Below are 19652 nucleotides of genomic sequence, written 5' to 3'. Positions count from 1 at the left end.
TTCTAGTGAGCTGTAGTCCTTTGTCTGACTACAAAAATGGATCAGATAGACATCAAAAGGGGGTGGGGGTGGAGAATGAGGAAATACAGACATCTGTGCCCCATACATCTGAGACAGCAAAGAAAAACTGTGGTGTGCTTTGTTGGTTGCAGGGTCACAACTAGTGTACTGTGTACTTATCACACACAATAATTTTTCAGTTCTCCTATAAAAAACATATCCAACTCTGAAGCAGCAGGGTACTGAGAGTAGAGATTACTCATCGGTTAAGAGAGGTCAAATATTTCTCAACAGGGTCCCTTTTAACCTTTATAGCAACAGGCTTATTTCAAACAGTAATCTTGCAGATGCTCTCCTAAGGAGAGCTAGCTGCTAGATTAGTTTTCATTTAGATATACTGCTACAGCAGCATGCTGTCCATGAACTTTATGATCTGATCATTCTTGGTTAGTTCAGGGAGCAGGAGATGTTTGGGTTTCTGTTCCACCAGGAAAACCACTTAAAAAAAACAACAATAAAATCATACCACTTTAAACATGCAATTAACGTGATGGCAGCTGTCCTGGTTCAGATGTGATCTCTAGATTTCTAGAAATGATCAGCTCCAGGACAGCAGTTTCGTTTAAGGCTAAATTGAATCTGTAAAGCTTTGAACAAAGTGGCTTTTAAATCTGTACAATAGCTACAGCAAAGGGAAGCCCTGGAAAGTCAACGTCACCGAAACCATTATTATAGCTGATAGGCCCCAATACCGCTCCCCAGCAGTCTCCTCCTTGTCTATTGCAGCCACCCCTAGAGGCCCCATTGTTCTAGGTGCTGTACACACATACAGTAAGTGACAGTCCTGCTGGGAATAGTCCAGTCTCTATGCACAAGACAGACAAAAGCAGCAGCAGGATCTCTAGTTTGCATACAGAAGCACATAGTGATTGAGTCACTTGCCCTGAAGTCATGTGGCAAAGCCAGGATTGGAAACTATATCTCAAGTCCCAAACTAGTGCCTTAAGCAAGGGATCGTCTTTCCTGCCAAGCAAGATCATCTGGCATCTTCCCACACTGTGGAACCGTACCACTTCCACTGCATTTTGAGCCTGGAATGCCCACAAGGAAGGAGCAGCAGTCAGCTCCAAGCATTCATGCTTGCCCCAGGGGCCTGGAGCATTCCACCATACACCTCTGACACTACACGCTGATTGACAGAAGTGATGTGTTATCAATGTGTTATCAATGTTTTTGTCCCACATCACAGAGGAGGTAACTCTATATAAGCAAACAGGAGCTTCAGTTATCTAAACTTGGGAGCTTAGAGTTAAGCAGGTAAATCCATATTTTAGACATCTAAATAAGTAGCCTGGTCTGCTGAGGTGCTGTGCACCCAGCTCCCCATTTGACCTCACAGGGCAGTGGGGACACTCAACCCCTCTGAAAATCAAGTGCAGGTTATGCATTTAAATCCCCCTCTAGGCAGCTAACTTTAGGCTCACAAGTTTGACAATTCTGACCCTATTGTGCTAACAGCTACAGAAGTGTTAGTATATTAATATATGCAACTTTAAAATATCTAGGCATTTATTTTATTATTACAGTTGACTCATTGCACAAACATATTTATCACTGTGCATAGCCATCCTGAACAGTTACCTTCAGGTTAGCATGAGTGCACCAGCTCTGTATTGCTCATTTGTCAAATATCATGCTCATGGATCTGAAGCTGGTTAAGCGGTGTTTCCTCTTAAAGTCAATATTTATTCATTAACAACCTTTTAGCTAGTTAATTGAAAGTGACAGGATGCATTTTGCCTAATAGATTGCATTTTACAGAGTAATTTCTGATTTACAGTAAATTTGATTGAAGATAAAAGTTCATTTCTGGTATCAGTTTAAAAATGATTTGCGCATCTAGCAATTTTCCCTTAGGAAAATGCTGTGCTCTGATTTACTTGGATGTGTGTTTCCTGGCTTGCAACAACACCTCAGCCAAGTTTTTCCTCTAAGTTCTAGGTATCATAGCAAAGGGACCGTGTGATGAGCAGGACAGCAAATTGTGTTAAAGAGCAATTATTCTGCTATTTCTCCTTCAGGGTGGTTTTTAAACTGGATTAGATTCCACCCCCCCCCCATCTCTTCTACATTTAAAACTCAAGCACCTGGGAGTAATATGCTCCAGATAGTAGGATCAAGTACATTTGAAAAACAAATCAGACACAGAATGTATCAACATTACTTGAATTGTGGAAATCGTTATGAGCGGACAGAAACACGAACAGCGATTTTATTCCACCCATAACAGGAACGCTCGGCTAGTAAGCATTCTAAACTCCTGGCTTTCCCTCAATCCCTCTTACTTTTAAAGGTGAAGAATGATTCTGCTTTTCCAGGAAGGGTATATTAAAGAGCAGGTGACATGGGGTCAGGATTGCTGGATTCTGTTCTCTTTAGGTGTATGGTACTGGTCTGAAAAGTGACTTTGTAAAGACGGCCATGTGTATTGTCTCGAGGCTACATCTACACTACAGCTGGGATCGAAGTTCTGAGATCGATCCACCGGCGGTCGATTTAGCAGGTCTAGTGAAGACCTGCCAAATCAACAGCAGATCGCTCTCCAGTTGACCCCGGTACTACCCCCAGCGAGAAGAGTAAGGTAAGTCGACAGGAGAGTTTCTCCCATCGACCCCCGTGGTAAGTCATCCGAAGGTACGTAGACTCCAGCTATGTTATTCATGTAGCTGGCATTGTGTAGCGTAGGTCGACTTACCACAGTAGTGTGGACATCAGTGACTCCAAATCAAATGCACTCGCTTTACAAGTGAAAGGATGGTAGTTTTTTCCTGCCACCCTTGCAAACTCACCCTGGAATCTAAGTGTCCACAGCTGAGTTACTTCTGGCCCATGCATCAAACAATAAAGAATATACAGCTAGAAATTAGTTAACAAATCTGCTGATGATACATAAGCCAAAATAGAATCCAGCTGCCTCTCCTGTTACTATATTGACCGTGCAGGATTAACAGGAGTAGAGAGCAGTAAAAACTTATGGCCCAATTCTCCTGCTTTTATTCATGTTGAGTAGAACCTTAGTATGAAAATAATCCCAGAACTCAATTGCGTCTTCCAGATAAATCAATGGAACAACCTGTGTGCTCAGGTGGAACTGTGGCCCTTAGTCTACAAAATAAGCAGATAGGCCGCTGACTACACTTGGATAATCCATCAGTTGATTAAGAAGGTGACATTTTTACCCCGATACTTTTCAGAGGAAGACCACACTTTTGAACACCATGGGGATGAAGAACACACAATGGAGGCAATACATACCTGCTTCACTGCATTATTATGAAGCATAATTAAATGAAAAAACATTGTGAAACACTTTGAGGCACTTGACTGGACAATGTAATAATTACAACTTCTCCTTACTTACCATCAGAGATCACTTAGGAATCACGTTCTGACACTGTGATGGAGCATAATGACCTTGCACTCCCATCACTGCATCATGCAGGGACTTGCAGGATAGATACTTGAGTGTCAAATTTTTAAATATGTCCCCACAGTTCAGGGATGAAAACCTGGTACCACTAAAGTCAGTGGCAAAACTTCTATTGTCTTCAATGGAGCCAGGATTTCACCCCAGATGTTTATTCCACATTAACTGAACCTTACCAGGTCTTGATCTTCCCTCTCCTCTTTGTTCAAACAACAGGACATATGCCTTCCCCCTTGACCACATCCATCTTCCACTTACCCCAACTCCACTTAGTACAGATCCAATCAATCCTAGAGGCATACCCTCCAGCTAGTTATGGAAACATGGTGCAAGGTTCCCCACGCTGGCTTGCAAATGCCACTGCTTATATTGCATGAGTCCTGTGAACAAAGAAAAGAATATAGTCTTCAATTTGTCACCCAAATATTGACCAAGTGGTTAAAATATGGGGAAAGAAAGCGATAAGTTACACCACTACTATTGTTTCCCTGCCTACTAGTGACAGTTTTCTGTCTACTTTGACTTAACAGGTCAGATTCTGAGAACATTACTCCACTGAGTACTACCTTACTCAAGTTTCACAGAAGTCATTAGAAGTGTTCATAGAATAAGGGACCACTCAGGGTGACAATCTGGCCCAATGCTGCTGGGGAGGGGAGTATTTTGTTTAGTATCCTTTACAGATTAGAGAGGAGAAATTTCATCCTTTCAGTGTGACACTATGGGAGATTGGATAGTAGATAAAAAACAGAATGTTGTACTCAGTGGACAGTAGCACCACTGCCAAATACCATTGTGCAAGTCACAGCTCAACTAGAAGATGGAATGTTTGTGTTTTAAATCTCTCTGGCTGTATTCTCTTCACTAAGATGCTAGCCTCAGAGCAAATTAAAATACATAGTATTTTCTGCTGTTGTGTAAAACATGCCATTAGAAACAAATGGATCATCAGAGAAACCAAAAAATAACTAATTTTAAATATTTTATTGCTGGTAAAGTATGAACTGCATGGTCATTTGGGTGCTCAGACACTGTTCCTGATCTGCAGTAACTCATCACAATGTCAGACACCTGGCACTGTTTGCTACTTTTGCTTGTTAAAGCATATTTATATTACATCAAGATGAGTTTCTATCTTCTATGCTGAGTTTTGAAGAACAAAACACGCATTTATGCCTCAGTCCTATGAACCTGTACTCACATGCTTACCTTTAAGTATGTGAGTAGTCCCATTGACTTCTGTTCCTCTTTTTGCTGCTCACAATATGGAAGGGATCCAGCAAGAAAGAAAAAGAAAGTCAGAGGCTCCTCTAATCACAGGACAAATTCTATCCACAGCTACTTCCACACCCCCATATCAGTAGGGTTACATGCTTGTAAGGGGAGGAAGAATTTGTTCCATGTTTTTAAAGCAGATGTTGAGAAAAGGTTTGTTCGTTTTTACTAATATCATCCTTCCCAAACAGGAGAGAGGAAGAGCTATTCTCTGGTTAGATTGTTGGGCTGAGACTCAGGAGACCAGGGCTTGTTCCCCTGCTTCATCAGAGAATTCCTGGGTGACCTTGGACAAGTCACTTAAGCTATCTGTGCCTCACTTCCCTCTCTGTCAAAATGAGGACAACAGCACTTTCCTATCTCACAGGGGTGTTGTGAGGATAACTACATCAAAGACTGTGAGGGGCTCTGATTCCTTGGTAATGGGAGCCATGCAACTACCGTAGATAGCAGGGGAGTCCCAATGAAAAGGAAAGGAACTACCCCAAAGCAGGGGGAGCTTCCCATTCTCCACATTAGTGCATAAAGTGATCACATGATAGGACTCTGGCAAATTCCAAAACAGAGTAGCTTGTGAAAGGCTTCAGATCTCCACAACACACCAGGGCTAAGTTACACCCTCTGCATTCAGGCTATTCTGTACCTCGGAGTTTCAGCCCCATTATTTTATTTTTAGAAATGCTTGTCATTGTCATACATAAATAAGCCAACATCAGACAAAGGAGCACCCTTAGGAGGGTAAAAGAGCTGGTTGCAGGTATGGGAAGAAAAGTGTTATGAGGAAAGACTTCAAAAAGGAAACAAGTTCATTGTAGAATGATTGATTTACAGAGACTTTAGGTTTACAAATGCCTGACTGGAAACACCATAAGAAAGAATGTGTAAATGCTACACAATGAGATTGAATAAAGAGTTACTTAGGTTGGCTATCAGAATGGGATTTTCACTAGTCAGTCATTAACCCTTAAAGAGGCACTCATCCTTCAGGACTCCACACATTCATTTTTCTAACTGCCGGTATTTGTGCCTCCAATTTAGACCTCTTCTAGGCAAACGGAACTACTTGATTTCAGCCACGTCCCAAGAAGTAAGGGGAATAAACAGGAAGAACTGGAAGTCTTAGTATACAAGCTAAATTATGACTTAATTGGCACCAGAGATTTGGCAGGATAAATCTTATGACTAGAGTATTGGTATAGCTCGTTCAGGAAGGGCAGGCAGGGGGGAAAGGGAGGAGGTGTTGCATTATACATCAAGAATGCATACACTTTTTCTAAAGTGGGGAAGAAGGTGAGTGGCAGACCAGTTGAAAGTCTCAGGGTAAAGATAAAAGCGGGGGGGCGGGGAGAAACAGGGATGACATTTAGGGCTTTACTATAGTTCACAAAATCAGGAGAAGGGGACATTTCTAGATTAACAAATACTCAAAACACAAGACCTGGTAAAGGGGGACTTTAACTATCCAGCTTGTGACACTGCACCCCATATTCTTCAGTGATATTATTATATGATTATGGCATAATTATGACGCATTTTGTACATGATGGGTCATATGAGGTTTCATTGGAAAAGTTATGATTTGCTGAATATGATTATCCTATTTGTATGCATGTACCATTTGTGTATCTAAAGTTAGGAATATTGACTATGTATCTTATTTCAATCATACTTACCCTGGGTAACACCCACAACTAGCCTTTCTGGTATAACAATGAAAAAGCCATACAGGGCTGATGGCCCATCAGCAAAGAACGTAACCTTCCTGTGAACATTTTGGCCAGCCTGTAAGCAATGGCTGCTATGACTCTACAAGGACATGTGACCAGGCCACATGATTCTGGACTCCATCTTGGGATGTCAGTATTTTTCCACAAACCGATCTGGGAACCACGTTTTGAAACAAAGGATTCCTGCCATATGCTAAAGCTACATAAGGCAGGGAGTGACATCATCTGTTGTTCTTCACTCCCCACACAAGAAGATTCCTGGAAACACATGAGGAACAAGGACTGGAGTACTGTCATGGATGGTTATAAACTGTTCAGGAAGGACAGGCAGGGCAGAAAAGGTGGGGGAGTAGCACTGTATGTAAGGGAGCAGTATGACTGCTCAGAGCTCCGGTACGAAACTGCAGAAAAACCTGAGTGTCTCTGGATTAAGTTTAGAAGTGTGTGCAACAAGAGTGATGTAGTGGTGGGAGTCTGCTATAGACCACCGGACCAGGGGGATGAGGTAGATGAGGCTTTCTTCCGGCAGCTCACAGAAGCTACTAGATCGCATGCCCTGATTCTCATGGGTGACTTTAATTTTCCTGATATCTGCTGGGAGAGCAATACAGCGGTGCATAGACAATCCAGGAAGTTTTTGGAAAGCGTAGGGGACAATTTCCTGGCGCAAGTGCTAGAGGAGCCAACTAGGGGGGGCGCTTTTCTTGACCTGCTGCTCACAAACCGGGTAGAATTAGTGGGGGAAGCAAAAGTGGATGGGAATCTGGGAGGCAGTGACCATGAGTTGGTTGAGTTCAGGATCCTGACGCAGGGAAGAAAGGTAAGCAGCAGGATACGGACCCTGGACTTCAAGAAAGCAGACTTCGACTCCCTCAGGGAACGGATGGCCAGGATCCCCTGGGGGACTAACTTGAAGGGGAAAGGAGTCCAGGAGAGCTGGCTGTATTTCAAGGAATCCCTGTTGAGGTTACAGGGACAAACCATCCCAATGAGTCGAAAGAATAGTAAATATGGCAGGCGACCAGCTTGGCTTAATGGTGAAATTCTAGCGGATCTTAAACATAAAAAAGAAGCTTACAAGAAGTGGAAGGTTGGACATATGACCAGGGAAGAGTATAAAAATATTGCTCGGGCATGTAGGAATGATATCAGGAGGGCCAAATCGCACCTGGAGCTGCAGCTAGCCAGAGATGTTAAGAGTAACAAGAAGGGTTTCTTCAGGTATGTTGGCAACAAGAAGAAAGCCAAGGAAAGTGTGGGCCCCTTACTGAATGAGGGAGGCAACCTAGTGACAGAGGATGTGGAAAAAGCTAATGTACTCAATGCTTTTTTTGCCTCTGTTTTCACTAACAAGGTCAGCTCCCAGACTGCTGCGCTGGGCATCACAAAATGGGGAAGAGATGGCCAGCCCTCTGTGGAGATAGAGGTGGTTAGGGACTATTTAGAAAAGCTGGACGTGCACAAGTCCATGGGGCCGGACGAGTTGCATCCGAGAGTGCTGAAGGAATTGGCGGCTGTGATTGCAGAGCCATTGGCCATTATCTTTGAAAACTCATGGCGAACCGGGGAAGTCCCGGATGACTGCAAAAAGGCTAATGTAGTGCCAATCTTTAAAAAAGGGAAGAAGGAGGATCCTGGGAACTACAGGCCAGTCAGCCTCACCTCAGTCCCTGGAAAAATCATGGAGCAGGTCCTCAAAGAATCAATCCTGAAGCACTTGCATGAGAGGAAAGTGATCAGGAACAGCCAGCATGGATTCACCAAGGGAAGGTCATGCCTGACTAATCTAATCGCCTTTTATGATGAGATTACTGGTTCTGTGGATGAAGGGAAAGCAGTGGATGTATTGTTTCTTGACTTTAGCAAAGCTTTTGACACGGTCTCCCACAGTATTCTTGTCAGCAAGTTAAGGAAGTATGGGCTGGATGAATGCACTATAAGGTGGGTAGAAAGCTGGCTAGATTGTCGGGCTCAACGGGTAGTGATCAATGGCTCCATGTCTAGTTGGCAGCCGGTGTCAAGTGGAGTGCCCCAAGGGTCGGTCCTGGGGCCGGTTTTGTTCAATATCTTCATAAATGATCTGGAGGATGGTGTGGATTGCACTCTCAGCAAATTTGCGGATGATACTAAACTGGGAGGAGTGGTAGATATGCTGGAGGGGAGGGATAGGATACAGAAGGACCTAGACAAATTGGAGGATTGGGCCAAAAGAAATCTGATGAGGTTCAATAAGGATAAGTGCAGGGTCCTGCACTTAGGACGGAAGAACCCAATGCACAGCTACAGACTAGGGACCGAATGGCTAGGCAGCAGTTCTGCGGAAAAGGACCTAGGGGTGACAGTGGACGAGAAGCTGGATATGAGTCAGCAGTGTGCCCTTGTTGCCAAGAAGGCCAATGGCATTTTGGGATGTATAAGTAGGGGCATAGCGAGCAGATCGAGGGACGTGATCGTTCCCCTCTATTCGACATTGGTGAGGCCTCATCTGGAGTACTGTGTCCAGTTTTGGGCCCCACACTACATGAAGGATGTGGATAAATTGGAGAGAGTCCAGCAAAGGGCAACAAAAATGATTAGGGGTCTGGAACACATGAGTTATGAGGAGAGGCTGAGGGAGCTGGGATTGTTTAGCCTGCAGAAGAGAAGAATGAGGGGGGATTTGATAGCTGCTTTCAACTACCTGAAAGGGGGTTCCAAAGAGGATGGCTCTAGACTGTTCTCAATGGTAGCAGATGACAGAACGAGGAGTAATGGTCTCAAGTTGCAGTGGGGGAGGTTTAGATTGGATATTAGGAAAAACTTTTTCACTAAGAGGGTGGTGAAACACTGGAATGCGTTACCTAGGGAGGTGGTAGAATCTCCTTCCTTAGAGGTTTTTAAGGTCAGGCTTGACAAAGCCCTGGCTGGGATGATTTAACTGGGAATTGGTCCTGCTTCAAGCAGGGGGTTGGACTAGATGACCTTCTGGGGTCCCTTCCAACCCTGATATTCTATGATTCTATGATTCTATGACTGAACTGGGGGAAGTGCTGAACCCAGACTAAAGGGATTTCTAGCCTGTGTTTGAAGACCTGAGAAACCCAAGCTGTAAAGCCAGTGCAGCTTGTACCTTAAGAATCTATGAGTCTGCCCGTACCATCTGTTAGGTTGAGAATCTGGTATTAATATCCAATCTAGTATATTAAGCTTAGGTTGTGTTTTTGTTTATTTGCTAGGTAATCTGCTTTCTATTTTCTATTTCTGGTCTATTTGCTATCACTTATAATCACTTAAAATATATCTTTTGAAGTTAATACATTTATTTTATGTTTTAATCTAAACCAGTGAGTTGGAGTGAAGTGTGTGGGAATCTTAGCTCAGAGATGTTGTTGCATATTGAGGCGGAGGTGAACTGGATAATAAATTCATACTGGTTGGGGAGTTTGGGACCAGGACAGGACAGTACCACTTTGGGGTCCTAAGCTAGAAAGCTGGGGGTTATTTTGGCTGTAGCCTCTCCATTGTTGGTTCACATTCAGTGGCTGGTCAGAGAGCCTGCATATAACTGCAGCTGGGTGTATCCCTACCTGTGTGTATGCTGGTGGAAGTGCAAGACCAGGAGCATATCTGCAGCTTGTCACAGCAGCACAGTGTGAGAGGGAGCCCAGGCTGGTGGGTCAGAGGGCTCAGTGATACCCCAGTTCCAGGTGGAACCACGGGAGGAACCCATCACACAGATATTTGTTGGGAAAAACAAACAAACAAAACACAGAATGTCCAATAAGTTCTTGGAATGCACTGGGGGCAACTTCTTGTTTCAGAAGATGGAGGAAGTAATCAGGGAGACAGCCATTTTAGACTTGATTCTGAGTAACAGAGAGAAGGAATTGGGTGCAAATCTGAAGGTGGAAGGGAACTTGGATGAAAGTGAACATGAAATGATTTCTTTATTCTAAGGAAAGAAAGGAGTGAGAAGAGCAGAATAAGGAAAGTGGTCTTCAGAAACCAGACTAAAACTCAGAGAACTAGTAGGAGAGGTCCCATGTGAATGGGGAAATCTAAGGAAAAAGGAGTTCAGGGGAGTTAGCAGTTTCTTAAAGACACAATATTAAAGGCACAGCAACAACTATTCTGATACAAAGGAAATATAGGAAGAATAGTAAAGGGTCAATATGGCTGCATCAGGAGTTCTTTAATGACCTGAAAATCAAAAGGTATCTTGCAAAAACTGGAAACATGGATAAATGGCTAAGGAGTACAAAAGATGCACAAGTATATAGCACAAGTATATAGGGATAAAATCAGAAAGGCTAAGACAAAGTGAGTTACATAAAAGGCCACTAGAAGAGGTTCTTTAAATATATTAGGAGCAAGAGAAAGACAAAAGAAAGTGTAGATCCACTACTTAGTGGGCAAGGAGAGTTAATAGATGATACCAAGAAAGTTGAGGTGTATAAGGCCTCTTGTGCTTTAGTCTTCACTAAAAAGGTCATAGAACATAAGAATGGCCATTCTGCGTCAGACCAAAGGTCCAGCTAGCCCAGTATCCTGTCTTCCGACAGTGGCCAATGCCAGGTGCCCCAGAGGGAATGAACAGAACAGGTAATCATCAACTGATCCTTTCCCTGTTGCTGATTCCCAGTTTCTGGTAAACAGAGGCTAGGGACACCATCCCTGCCCATCCTGGCTAATAGCCATTGATGGACCTATCCTCCATGAATTTATCTAGTTCTTTTTTGAACGCTGTTATAGTCTTGGCCTTCACAACATCCTCTGGCAAAGAGTTCCACAGGTTGACTGTGCATTGTGTGAAGAAATACTTCCTTTTGTTTGTTTAAACCTGCTGTCTATTAATTTCATTTGGTGACCCCTAGTTCTTGTGTTATGGGAAGGAGTAAATAACACTTCCTTATTTACTTGCTCCACACCACTCATGATTTTATAGACCTCAATCATATCCCTCCTTAGTAGCCTCTTTTCCAAGCTAAAAAGTCCCAGTCTTATTCCTCTCTCCTCATACGGAAGACGTTTCGTACCCCTTATCATTTTTGTTGCCCTTTTCTGAACCTTTTCCAATTCCAATATATCTTTTGGGAGATGGGGCAATCACATCTGTACCCAGTATTCAAGATGTGGGCATACCATGGATTTATATAGAGGCAATATGATATCTTCTGTCTTATTATCTATCCCTTTCTTAATGATTCACAACATTCTGTTCATTTTTTGAACTGCCACTGCACATTGAGTAGATGTTTTCAGAGAACTATAAACAATGACTCCAAGGTCGCTTTCTTGAGTGGTAACAGCTAATTCAGACCCCATTATTTTATATGTATAGTTGGGATTATGTTTTCCAATGTGCATTACTTTGCATTTATCAACATGTATTTCAGCTGCCATTTTGTTGCCCAGTCACCTAGTTTTAAGAGACCCTTTTGTAGTTCTTCACAGTCTGCCTGGGACTTAACTATCTTGAGTAGTTTTGTATCATCTGCAAATGTTGCCACCTTACTGTTTACCCCCTTTTCCAGATCATTTATGAAGATGTTGAATAGGACTGGTCCCAGTACAGACCCCTGGGGACACCACTATTTACCTCTCTCCATTCTGAAAAATGACCATTTATTCCTACTCTTTGTTTCCTATCTTTTAACCAGTTACCAATCCATGAGAGGACCTTCCCTCTTATCCCATGACAGCTTACTTTGCTTAAGAGCATTTGATGAGGGGCCTTGTCAAAAGCTTTCTGAAAATCTAAGTACACCATATCCACTTGATCCCCCTTGTCCACATGTTTGCTGACCTCCTCAAAGAATTCTAGCAGATTGGTGAGGCATGATTTCCCTTTACAAAAAACATGTTGACTCTTCCGCAACAAAGTATTTTCATCTATGTATCTGACAATTATGTTCTTTACTATAGTTTCAACCAGTTTGCCTGGTACTGAAGTCAGGTTAACCAGCCTGTAATTGCCGGGATCACCTCTGGAGCCCTTTTTAAAAATTGGCATTACATTAGCTATCCTCCAGTCATTTGGTACAGAAGCTGATTTAAATGATAGGTTACATACCACAGTTAACAGTTCTGCAATTTCACATTTGAGCTCCTTCAGAACTCCTGGGTGAATTCCATCTGGTCCTGGTGACTTATTCCTGTTTAGTTTAGCAATTTGTTCCAAAACCTCCTCTGACACCTCAATCTGGGACAGTTCCTCAGATTTGTCACCTAAAAAGAATGGCACAGGTTTGGGAATCTCCCTCACATCCTCAGCCGTGAAGACCGATGCAAAGAATTAATTTAGTTTCTCCGCAATGGCCTTATCATCTTTGAGTGCTCCTTTAGCATCTCGATCTGTCCAGTGGCCGCACTGGTTGTTTAGCAGGCTTCCTACTTCTGATGTACTTAAAAAGAAATTACTACTTTTTGAGTCTTTGGCTAGCTGTTCTTCAAATTTTTTTTTATAGACCAAACTTCTATACATGGCAAGATTTTGGAACAAATTATTAAACAGGTTGCTAAATAATCTTGGAAGGATAACATTTTTTTTAAAAAAAATCAGCAAATGTTGGCAATCAATTTCACTGTATACACACAAACTGATGGGAAAATATTTCCATCAATAATCATCATCAACATTTATAGATATGCAGAATAAGAAAAGTGTTGCTTGAGAACTTCAGAGCTTGATTTAAGGATCTTTACTTTGAATATTTTGACATGTGAGGTTGACAATTTGTGTTTTAACAGTTATAAAACTAACTCTTTGAAGGTCAACCTCTACTGTCATTAAATAAATGTCTAACCCCTCAAAAATTTTCCACAACTGTGAAAATATAAAAAAGTACTTAAAATAGATGTCTGTCAACATTAAAAATCGATTTCTGACAAGCTGAATAATAAGTAACAAATCATACTAAACCAACTTAATTTCCTTTTTTGATAGGATTACTGGCCTAGTGGATGGGGGGCGGGAAGTAGTAAACGTGATCTCTTGATGTTACTAAGACTTTGAGACACAGTCCCACATGACAGTCTCATAAGCAAACGTGGTATAGAGATGAAATTAATATAAAGTGGATACATAACTGGTTGAAAACCCATACTCAAAAAGTAGTTATCAATGGTTCACTGTCAAACTGGGTTGATGTACCTAATGATGTCCCACAAGGTTCTGACTTGGATCTGGTACTATTCAATATTTTCATGAATAATTTGGATAATGTAGTGGAGAGTATGCTTATACAATTTTGGAAGATCCCAAATTGGGAGAGATTGCTAACACTTTGGAGGACAGGACTAGAATTCAAACCACCTTGACAAATTGGGGAATTAGTCTGAAATCCATAAGATTAAATTCAATAAAGACAAGTGCAAAGTACTACACTGAGGAATGGGGTGCCAGAACAATTTGTGTTGGGGGGCGCTGAGAGCAGTTGAACAAAACTGTAAACCCTGTATATGATGGAAACTACTTCAAGCCAAGGAGTGCAGCGACACCCCCAGCCTTCTTGGCAACAAGGGCACACTGTTGACTCATATCCAGCTTCTCGTCCACTGTAACCCTTAGGTCCTTTTATGCAGAACTGCTGCCTAGCCACTCGGTCCCTAGTCTGTAGCAGAGCATGGGATTCTTCCACCCTAAGTGCAGGACTCTGCACTTGTCCTTGTTGACCCTCATCAGATTTCTTTTGGTCCAATTCTGCTGTCTCTGACTGATCTTCAGGCTCAATAGATCCATGCTTGTCTCCCGCTACAGCCCACAGAGAACTGCTTTCCACAATTCCTCCCTACACGCCTCTGCCCCATTCCACATGGCATCCGGAGCCACTGCAGTACCCCTACTGCTCCACCCCGGGGGAGAGTGCAGACAATCACAGCCATACACACACTGACCTGTGAGAGACATGGTTGGTGAATGTGTTAGTGAAATGGAAATGACTGTTCTTTCCCCTTCAAAGATTATTTTCCCTGTTGTGATCGGGGGCATGGTGCAGGGGGCTTCTGCCTAACAGTTTGAGTTTGAAGTGGTAGCAGTCCTGCCTACTGGTTACAGTGCAGATGGCAGCAGCCCTGCCTAGTGGCAACAGTTCAATGTGGCAGCAGCCCTGCCCAGTGGCTATAGTGCAGGCGAGGTAGGGAAACCTGGGCCCACCCTACTCCACCGAGTTCTGACCCCAGGTCTCTGTGGGGCTGGTTCAGCTGCTCTCCTATCTCTGAATGGTGTCAGCCTCCATCAGACTGCCTGAGCCACTTCCTACTCCAGTCCGTATGCCATCCAGCTGTCGCTGGTTTCTGGTGAACACTGCCTTCTGGGCTTCCAGCCCTTGTCCCAGTCTCTGGATGCTGTGGTTCCCCTGTTCCTGGCTTGCTGCGGGTTCAGTTCTGGTCCTCTGTGGGCCCTCCCAGGGCACATCCTCTTCCTTGGCTTTCCAGCCCTTGTCTAAACTGCGTTGGCGTTTAAACACTGCCTCCAGCCCAAGTATGTTCCTCAAGGGTGTAGGGGCGGGTCCTTAGCCCACAACTGTTCTTTAACCTCTTCCTGGCCAGTGAGGGGTTTATACACCTCATCACACCTGTATTGATAAAGTTTTGTTCAGTTTTAAATATGTCTGTATGTGTTCAGAATAAAAGTCTATTTATGGAAACTAAATTCACCTTTATTAGTTCACAAGATATATTGGCTGGGGCTGACATCATTCACTGATAATAGCAACAGATGCATTTGCAATGTTATATTACCACATACACAGCACTCATCATAATGTAAATACCAGAGTGCAAAAAAAAAAAAAAAAGCACACTACAGCAACACACATTACTGTGGCTCATTGTTAAAATGGTTCTTCAAAGCCTCCCTGAGCCTTATAGCCCCTCCCCTCCCCCCACGCGCAGTTGAGCTCTTCTTACAGCCCTGCTATCCGGCTGCTCAAAATCAGCAGACAGCCGTTCTATCTTCCCCCCCGGATTAGCAGATGACAGAACGAGGAGTTAGCAGATGACAGAACGAGGAGTAATGGTCTCAAGTTGCAGTGGGGGAGGTTTAGGTTGGATATTAGGAAAAACTTTTTCACTAAGAGGGTGGTGAAACACTGGAATGCGTTACCTAGGGAGGTGGTAGAATCTCCTTCCTTAGAGGTTTTTAAGGTCAGGCTTGACAAAGCCCTGGCTGGGATGATTTAACTGGGAATTGGTCCTGCTTCGAGCAGGGGGTTGGACTAGATGACCTTCTGGGGTCCCTTCCAACCCTGATATTCTATGATTCTATGAAACTTCTCCCACTTTGCTTCAAAGACAGTATGAAGCACACAGCAAACAGTTATGACCATCGGGATTTTTTTTCCACTGAGGTCTAATCTCGTGAGTAGACAGCACCAGGACCCTTTCAAACAGGCAGAGGCACATTCAATTGTCATTCTGCACCTGCTGAGCCTGTTCCTGAAGTGCTCCTTGCTGCTGTTGAGGTGGCCGGTGTAAGGCTTCATGAGCCATGGAAGGAAGGGGTAGGCTGGGTCTCCCAGGATCACTATGGGCATTTCAACATCCCCAGTGGTAATCCTCTGGTGTGGAAAGAAAGTCCCTGCTTGCAGCTTTCTGTACAGGCCTGTGTTCTTAAAGATGCGTGTGTCATGCATCTTCCCTGATCAGCCCGCATTGATGTTGGCTTTTCAGAAATGATCTGGACAAGCTTGTTTGGATATAATAAAAACTACATTAAGAAGCTCCCCATCGCTTTAGGGCCTTCTCCCATATTTCAGGATTATGCTAAACCTTTTCTGGAGGTTCTCAGGGAACTTGTTGAATTCATTTCTGGTGTCTTTGTGCTCCCAGATCCTACCAGTGCTGGAAAGCTTCACTTCAGCCCACTTGTGCAAACTCCCAAGGTTTGATAAGCATCAGAGAAGTAGCTGAGCCTTTTGGACTCACCCCAAACTCCATCCAGTTGGAGATGTCCCTCCATCGCCAATCAAAACACATTCAAAATGACATTTGTGTGCACGCACAATTCAGGGTTAAGGCTGAAAAATTATGCTCAACTCTTCCCCATTGTGGCTGGCATTTGTGGTACTTACTGGGCCTGATTCTCCCCTATTACACCCTGTGTCATTGTTTAAATCTATGTAGAGCAAGTGAAAAATGGGTATAGCAGGCTGCCATTTTGATTGGGTACATTTCTGATGCTCATGTTGCACAGGTGTAAGTGACTCCATGAAGTGCTGTGCAGCAGAGAACACGGCCCACTGTCCGTATTACAGGACATTTAGTGACCTCTGCAATACAGGGCTTGACAATACAATTCCTAGCCACCTCCTCCCTGCACCGTTACCATATGTTATAAAGCTATTAAGACGGCAAGAACACTGTATGTTAAAGGAAAGGCATTCAAAAGCCACTTCTATAACATGAACAGAATTAAAAAGTTTCTCTATGCACTGTTGTAATATGGAAAAAGCGAGCACTTCCAAATCTACAGACCTTGTTATCTATGTATCTATTTTGTTATTGCTCAGGGATTAGAGCTGCTCTTCCTTACAAGCAGGCCTTTCTTTCACAAAAAGCGCCCAAAGAGATAGAACTCTGTCAAAGGACACTCATTTATACAGTCATGTGACTACACCACATGATTGTGATTGAAAGCTACAGCATCCTCCTGAAATACAAATAAGTGGGCATCACATAAGTCCTGTTGTGGATTTGTGAAATCATTGTTTCAGACCTCTGGAATGACATGGGGTGTCACAAGAGGGAGGACTAGCAAAGAGAGTGGCTATCCTAGCTGGGAGCATACGCAGGGCAAAGGAATGGGGACTGAGAGAATTCGTGCTCACGTGAAAAGAGAACAGTGCAGGATTCTGCTCGTTCCTGTTACTAATGAGGATAGGGTTAAACTGAGAGATTACAAGAGATGGCAACCAGAACAATAAGATTAATACATTGCACTTAAAGAGCCCCGTCTGCAGAAAGAACACAAATCAATTCATAAATATTAAATATAAATAAGCCCCACAGTACCCATGTGAGCTGCTTAAGTGCTGTGATTAGCGATGTGATGAGTCCACATTTTTATGGCTTCACTAGATACCAAATATTGGGCTCTAAATTTCCAAAGATGTCAAATGCAATGTGGCTGATAGGACACATCCTCTCATTTGCTGAAAATAAATGTCATATTTACATAGCAGCCACAATGTACCCTACCATGGGTACAATCTCCATCAACGGCACTAGCATTAACTGGCATGAATCTTCGATGGACTGCATAGGATGCAGAAGGAAGGGGTTAGGGGGTGGGGGAGAAAGCTTCTTCTAGGTGCAGCACCTCTCACTCAGACAGAGGCTGCTGATCCCATTTTGGTTCTGTGAGGTAAGTCATAGAATCATAGAAGATTAAGGTTGGAAGAGACCTCAGGAGGTCACCTAGTCCAACCCCCTGCTCAAAGCAGGACCAACACAAACTAAATCATCCCAGCCAGGGCTTTGTCAAGCCAGGCCTTAAAAATCTCTAAAGATGGAGATTCAACTACCTCCCTAGGTAACCCATTCCAGTGCTTCACCACCTTATTAATGAAAGTCATGTAGGGCCTGGTCATCTCCCCTAGCTCTGCACACAGCTCTATCCCTTTAAATACTGAAGGAGAATCAGCTGCCTTTGAAGTGTAATCCCACATCCCCAGAAGCCAGGGGGAGCCCTCTACAGCAGTCATATGCTAGACTAGAGTGGGATTTCCGAATGCACTCAGCATTGGCCTAACTCTGCTCCCATTGAACTCAATGGGAATTTTTGCCATGGACCAGAGTGGGGGCAGAGTTAGGTCAGTGCTGAGCGCTTTTGAAAACCCCACCCTAAGTCTTTACCTATTCTAGCCTAGGGATCCAAATCTTCAGTGTCAAACTGCCAGTCATAGCAGAGGCTGGAGACTCCAGGCTGATGTTTGCTCAGGAGAAGGGCTGTCAAGCGATTAATAAAAATTAATCGTGATTAATCATGCGATTAAACAGTAATAGAATACTATTTAAATATTTTTGGCTGTTTTCTACATTTTCAAATATATTCAATTACAACACAGAAGTATGAAGTGCTCACTTTGTATTTTTTTTTTGCACTATAAAAAACAAAAGAAATAGTATTTTTCAATTCACCTAATACAAGTACTGTACTGAAATCTCTTTATCATGAAAGTTGAACTTACAAATGTAGAATTATGTACAAAAAACCTTCATTCACAAATGAAACAATGTAAAACTTTAGAGCCTACAAATCCACTCAGTCCTATTTCTTGTTCAGCCAGTCACTCAGACAAACAAGTTTGGTTACAATTTGCAGGAGATAATGCTGCCTGCTTACAATGAAAGTGAGAACAGGCATTCACATGGCACTGTTGTAGCCAGCGTTGCAAGATATTTAAGTGCCAGAGGGGCTAAAGATTCATGCTTCAACCACCATTCCAGAGGACATGCGTCCATGCTGATGATGAGTTCTGCTCGCTAATGATCCAAAGCAGAACGGACTGACACATGTTCATTTTCATCTTCCAAGTCAGATGCCACCAGCAGAAGGCTGATTTTTGTTGTTGTTGTTGTTGTTTCGGGTTCTGTAGTTTCCACATTGGAGTGTTGCTCTTTTAAGACTTCTGAAAGCATGCTCCACACCTCATCCCTCTCAGATTTTGGAAGGCACTTCAGATTCTTAAACCTTGGGTCGAGTGCTGTAGCTATTTTTAGAAATCTCAAATTGGTACCTTCTTTGTGTTTTGTTAAATCTGCTGTGAAAGGGTTCTTAAAATGAACATGTGCTGGGTCATCATCCGAGACTGCGATAACATGAAATATATGGCAGAATGCAGGTAAAACAAAACAGAAGACATACAATTCTCCTGCAAGGAGTCCAGTCACACATTTAATTAAAGCATTATTTTTTAATGTGCATCATCAGCATGGAATGGTGGCCGAAGCATAAAGGGGCATACGAATGTTAGCATATCTGGCACGTAAATACCTTTGCAACGCCGGCTTCAAAAGTGCCATATGAACACCTGTTCTCACTTTCAGGTGCCATTGTAAATAAGAAGCAGGCAGCAGTATCTTCCATAAATGTAAACAAACTTGTTTGTCTTAGCAATTTGCTGAACAAGAAGTAGGACTGAGTAGACTTGTAGGCTCTAAAGTTTTACATTGTTTTGTTT

General features: G+C 43.0%; 1 protein-coding gene across 1 annotated transcript in view; it reads left to right on the top strand.

Moving 5' to 3' along the window:
- Positions 1-19652, top strand: part of NUB1 (negative regulator of ubiquitin like proteins 1) — a 374246-nt gene that overhangs the window by 42080 nt on the left and 312514 nt on the right. The gene's annotated exons all lie outside the window — the stretch shown is intronic.

The sequence above is a fragment of the Lepidochelys kempii genome, chromosome 2, assembly GCF_965140285.1.
Source record: "Lepidochelys kempii isolate rLepKem1 chromosome 2, rLepKem1.hap1, whole genome shotgun sequence".
In the NCBI taxonomy this organism is placed as follows: domain Eukaryota; kingdom Metazoa; phylum Chordata; order Testudines; family Cheloniidae; genus Lepidochelys; species Lepidochelys kempii.
Note: the sequence above shows the minus strand (reverse complement) of the source record. Positions and strands in the feature narration are given on the sequence as shown.